This window comes from Octopus bimaculoides, chromosome 27, assembly GCF_001194135.2.
Source record: "Octopus bimaculoides isolate UCB-OBI-ISO-001 chromosome 27, ASM119413v2, whole genome shotgun sequence".
NCBI classification, from domain to species: Eukaryota; Metazoa; Mollusca; class Cephalopoda; order Octopoda; family Octopodidae; genus Octopus; species Octopus bimaculoides.
Window position 1 is genome coordinate 14,182,897 of NC_069007.1, and position 6,587 is coordinate 14,189,483.

Below are 6,587 nucleotides of genomic sequence, written 5' to 3' on the forward strand. Positions count from 1 at the left end.
TGTGTTTGTGCCTATAAATGTAAGTATATATGTGTGTGTGTGTGTATATATATATATATATGAGTGTGTGTGTGAGTATATATATATATGTGTGTGTGTGTGTATGTGCTTGTGTGTGTGTGTGTGTGTTTGTGGCTAAGTGTTATCTAGAATCCTATCTAGAAGAAAGAGTAATCCCTGTTCGCCACCACAGCCACCGCCTCCACCGCACCAGCCTCCTCCGACACCGCCTCCACCACAGATCTGATCCCTAATTTTGTTGTTGCTGCTGTTGTTGTTGTTGCTATTGTTGCTTGCTTTAAGTCCCGCGTCCATCTCATCTTCGTCGCCTCTTGCTGCCTTCTTTTTGCATCTGTCAACTCCATACTTTAATAGCTTCCATCTTTGTCCGTATCTCTCTCTCTCTATTTGTGTCTTTATCTCTCCTACACTTTCTATCTCTCACTCTCTCTATTTGTGTCTTTATTTCTCCTACACTTTCTATCTCTCACTCTCTCTATTTGTGTCTTTATCTCTCACTCTCTCTATTTGTGTCTTTATCTCTCCTACACTTTCTATCTCTCACTCTCTCTATTTGTGTCTTTATCTCTCCTACACTTTCTATTTCTCACTCTCTCTATTTGTGTCTTTATCTCTCACTCTCTCTATTTGTGTCTTTATCTCTCCTACACTTTCTTTCTCTCTTTGGCTCTGTTTTTATCTCTTCATTACTCTTTCTTTCTCTATCTCTGATTGCTTGTCTTTCACTCTGTCTTTCTCTCTCTTTATTTCGCCTTCACTCTTTCACCCTCTCCCTCTTTGTCTTTCAAATGCTTTCACTTCCCCTCTCTACTTTCACAGGCTTTCTTTCACTCTCTCTCTCTCTCTCATCTTCATACACTCACTCGGTTTCCCTCTCCCTCATCATCATACACTCACTCTCTCCCCCTCCCTCATCTTCATACACTCACTCTCTCCCCCTCTCTCTCATCTTCATACCCTCACTCTCTCCCTGTCAGCCATTCTCACACTTATTTTCCTTTGACTATTTTCGATTCGTTCTCATTTTTTCTCTCTCTCTCTCTTCTGATAACCTCGATATTTTCTCACTGTTTACGTTTTTTCCTCTGTCTTTCACTCTTTCTCTCTTATCTGTGTCATTATATGTCTTCCTCTCCCTCTCTGTCTGCGTCTGTTTCCCTCTCTTTTTATTTTTACCTCCCTCTATACTTCTTTATCTCTCTTCTCTCACTCCCTCTATGCTTCACCTCTCTTCCTCTCCCTTTTCCCTCCGCGTCTGTTTCCCTCTCTTTTTATTTTTCCCTCCCTCTATACATCTTTATCTCTCTTCCTTCTCTCTCACTATGCTCCACCTCTCTTCCTCTCCCTTCTCCCTCCGCGTCTGCTTCCCTCTCTTTTTCTCTTACTCCCTCCATGCTTCAGCTCGCTTTCTCTCCACGTTTGTTTCTCTCTTTATTTTTACCTCCCTCTATACTTCTTTATCTCTCTTCTCTCACTCCCTCTATGCTTCACCTCTCTTCATCTCCCTTCTCCCTCCGCGTCTGTTTCCCTCTCTTTTTATTTTTACCTCCCTTTATACATCTTTATCTCTCTTCCCTCTCTATGCTTCAGCTCTCTTCCTCTCCCCATGACGCTCACTCCCTCTCTTTATCTTTCTATATCTCTCTCTATGCTGCCTTACCTTCCTCAACTTTCTCCTTGTCTCTCATTCTCTCTACCTTTATCTCTATATCCGTCAATGCGTCTTCACCTCTCTCCCTCTCTCTATGTATCTCTCTCTCCAGCTCTATTTCTCATCCTTTCTTCAGCCGTTGCTCTTTCTATATCTCTATAATTATATCATCTTGCATCTCACGGAAGCGCTCTATTACTCCTACTTACCATGTTCCCTATGTACATGCATGATATACACGTGTGTATATATATATATATATATATATATATATATATACATACATACATACATACACACACACATATATATATATATATATGCACGAGTAAATGTCTCTTTGTTTTGTTTTTTTTATTATATTACTAAATTAAGTCTTTATTTGTTGAAATTATGGACCTTTATGATTTGACGGGCAACATTTTTTTATGTAGTGTTTCTGGTACCGAAACACTTTCAAACTTCGTATACTTGTATATATCGTGGTATAGAACAGATAAAAAAATTTGTATTCGAAGTTATTTCACGTTAAAAATTGTCTTATTTCGATAATTTCAACTAATCACTGACGAACTATAATAGCCTCAGTATTATTTTTTTATTACCATTCCTAAATAAATATTTATTATAAAAGCAGCAGTCTTCAGTGTTATTACACCCCACATCCGTGGCTCTTAAAAGACAATTAAAGAAACAATTATTATTAATATTAACAATAATTGTGGCCTTTGTGCCTATGGTAAGGAATTGTCATCGTCTCCATCATTATTAAGTAATAGTATCATTCACTGCTGAACTGAACAGCTTTCCGGTTACGTCCTACCTCCTGTTTCTTTTTCCCCATCCTCCTCCTCCTTCTACATTATTCCTATTTTGCTTTTGTACCGGACCTCTTTATCCGCTTTCCAAAACTCCGGAATTTCCAGAAATCCGGGGATATTGTTCGATTTTATGCAATGTATTGAATATATACAGGCGCTGTTCTTTGAAGTTAGTTAATTTGCATGCGGTGTGTTAAATATAGTTTTGTTATTAAGTAGATTAATGAAGATTAAATATACTCAGTTTTAGAATTGTATTAATGTTTAGTTTTCATCCTAAAACATATTATACACACGGTACAAAAAATGTTTTAAAGAATTTTCAGTGGCTTAATAAATATCAAACAGACCCTGCTTTAGAAATGTATTAATTTGATTCTGTTAAATACAATCTAATTCTTTACTATTCATAGTTATATTTCATATTTTGTTTTCTATTTAGACTTCACAAAAAACAGAAAATCCAGAAATCCGAAACACTTCCGGTCCCAAGCTTGCCGGATATTAGTCCGGCATTGTATAGGACAGGGGTTTTCAAACTGTGGTCCCCGGACCACAGGGTGTCCGTGGACAGCAAATACTTTTTATGGGCAATTTGATTTTATATGTCTTTTAATCGAAATCTTTTAATTGACAATAAACCTATTTGTTAAATACTGTTAAATAAATAAATATAAAAATGTTATTTTAAGCAAATATTTATGTGTAAATTTCATAAGCGTTTATAAGAAACGCCTGAAATATAAAAAAGGGGTCCGCAAGTCAAAAAGTTTGAAAACCCCTGGTATAGGAGATGAGTTACAGTTGTGTAGGCTGCGCTGATAGAAAGAGTTGTAGGACATCGTTACAACCACTTAACTGATGGCCCATGTGTATAGCTTTTAGTTATGAGGCGAGTTCACAAAGTAGAAAGTGGGGGATTATTGTAGAATTGACGATGGTGGTGGTAGTGGTAGCTGAAAGTGTGAGATAGATAGATACGAGAGAGGAATGGCGATGTACTGTAAATGATGGTGTCGGTGGAGGTATATTAGATGTCGGTGAGTAACGAAGGTGCAGTGATGGTCGCAACAATGTCGACGTTTCTCCCTTTGTATGTGTGTAGTGTCAGTATGAGGAGACGTCATTCATCCTCTTTTATCAGCCTAACCTCTTTATGTGACGAGGGAAGTTTGTGTGGGTGAAGGATGTCGTGTACCAATAACGAAAGACTGCCATATATCATCATCATCATTTAACGCCCACTTTCCTGTGCTGGCATGGGTTAGACCAGGGGTTTTCAAACTGTGGTCCCCGGACCACAGGGGGTCCATAGACAGCAAATACTTTTTATGGGCAATTTGATTTTATACATGTTTTTTTAATTGAAATCTTTTAATTGACAATAAACCTATTTGTTAAATACTGTTAAATAAATAAATGTAAAAATGTTATTTTAAGCAAATATTTATGTATAAATTTCATAAGCGTTTATAAGGGGGTCTCTAAGGTAAAGCCTGAAATATAAAGGGGTCCGCAAGTCAAAAAGTTTGAAAACCCCTGGGTTAGACGGTTTGACAGGAACTGGTAAGCAGGAGAGCTATACCAGGTTCCAGTCTGAATTTGGCTTGGTTTCTATGACTGGATGCCCTTAATTCCAACACTCCCAGAGTGTAGTGAATGCCTCTTATGTGTCACCAGCACAGGTGCATTTGCGTGTCATTGGCACGGACGCTGTTATTGCCAAAGGTCACAACCACTTGTCATCGTCTCCGTGAGATTCCACATTCGAAGATCGTGCTTCACCACCTTGTCCCATGTCCTCCTGGGTCTGCCTCTTCCACAGGTTCCCTCCACGGTTAGAGATCGGCACTTCTTTACACAGCTGTCCTCATCCATACACCTCACATGACCATCCCAGTGCAGTCGCCTCTCTTGCACACCATATGTGGTGCTCCATGTGCTCAATTTTTCTCTCTTACGCTCTGGCATACAGGCACACTGCCATTGCACATCCAGCAAAGCATGCTAGCTGCATTTCTTTCAAGTTTCTGCATACGTACTCAGCAGTCACAACCCATGTTTCACTGCCGAGTAGCATGGCTGTGATACCGGGGGGTGGGGTGGGAGTAGCTACTTACCGGTTGGGGAAACCAAAGGTTAAGAGTGAAAGATGGTAGAATTGAGCAATGAAGAGAAAATCATGAAGAACTGACAAAATGAAAAAAGACAAAAATGTTTTAAAAAGTATGTTTGTTTGTTGTTGGCACTCCGTCGCTTACGATGTCGAGGGTTCCCAATTGATCCGATCAACGGAACAGCCTGCTCGTGAAATTAACGTGCAAGTGGCTGAGCACTCCACAGACACGTGTACCCTTAACGTAGTTCTCGGGGATATTCAGCGTGACACAGAGTGTGACAAGGCTGACCCCTTTGAAAATACAGGCACAACAGAAACAGGAAGAAAGAGTGAGACAAAGTTGCGGTAAAAGAGTACAGCAGGGTACGTGGCGTACCCTGCTGGTGGCCATCCCCTGCCGGAGCTTCGTGGAGCTTTTAGGTGTTTTCGCTCAATAAACACTCACAACGCCCGATCTGGGAATCGAAACTGTGATCCTATGACCGTGAGTCCGCTGCCCTAACCACTGGGCCTCCACTTTAAAAAGTATAACAAAATATTAAAAAACATCAACCATGTTGCCTGAGATACACCAATATCTTTTGGTACCATACCATGCGTATTAGTTACTAACACTTGACGAAGATGTCACACAGCAGGATAGAACCTGAAACCTCTTGGTTCAAACCAAACTCAATAACTTCACAACCATGCCTACACCAAGTGTCTTAGCACAGTATAAACTTATAGCTAGAATTTGCTGAAATTGTCTGTCCTGTTACATTGAACTTTGACATACTTTTTATTACAATGAGATCAAATCACTAAGATAGCTTAGTGATAGATTTTGGTATAACAAAACAATGAATTTCTATGATCCAAAGTCTGTAAATTGGCCACAAGTGTGTGTGTGTGACTGCACATGGCTCAATGGTTAGAGCGTTGGGCTTACAAGCGTAATGTTGTGAGTTCAATTCCTAGACTAGACTGTATGTTGTGTTCTTGAGCAAGACACTTTATTTCATGTTGCTCCTGTTCACTCAGCTGGAGAAATGAGTTGTGACATCACTAGTGCCAAGCTGTATCAGCCCCTTTGCCTTTCCCTTGGATAATATCAGTGACATGGAGAGGAGAGACTGGTATGCATGAGCGACTGCTGGTCTTCCACAAACAAACTTGCCTGGATTTGTACCTCAGAGGGTAACCTTCTAGGTGCAATCCCATTGTTATTCATGACCAAAGGAGGTCTAAAGATGTGTATATATATATATATATATATATAATTTAAACATATTTAATGATGCATGTGTGTGTGTGTGTAATAACACTTTGACTCAGATCAAGCTTACCTGAAGTTTCAGAACCATAGGATGTGCCCATCTCATCAGATGATTTGAACATCTGATGAGGTGGACATGTCCAAGAGTCTTAAGAATTGTCTAAAAGTCTTAAGAACTATTCTACAAACAACAGAATCAGGAATTATTTGTCTTTGCTACAAAATTAAGTCCTTCTTACTAACACAAAGTAATTATAAAATTAACCCTTTAGCATTTAAACTGGCCACATCCGGCCTAAATGTTCTACCTGTTTTATGTTCAAACCAGCCAGATCCAGCTTCTCATACCTACCCTACAATGTCATTTTAAAAATAAGCAATCACATCATTGAAATCTCAAAGCTATGAGATAATGCATGATTATTTCAAAACAATGTGAATAAATAGGCATTATATTTCACAGGGTAATCTGAATGCTAATGGGTTAACAAACAATAGCAGCCAAGACACCCGAAATGTAAATGAAATCATCAATGACCATTTTGAAGACCAATATATCTATCAAGGCTTTCTGTATAAATAGGGTTAGGGTTATGTTCTATGTGGAGGCGCAATGGCCCAGTGGTTAGGGCAGCAGACTCGCGGTCATAGGATCGCGGTTTCGATTCCCAGACCGGGCGTTGTGAGTGTTTTTTGAGCGAAAACACCTAAAGTTCC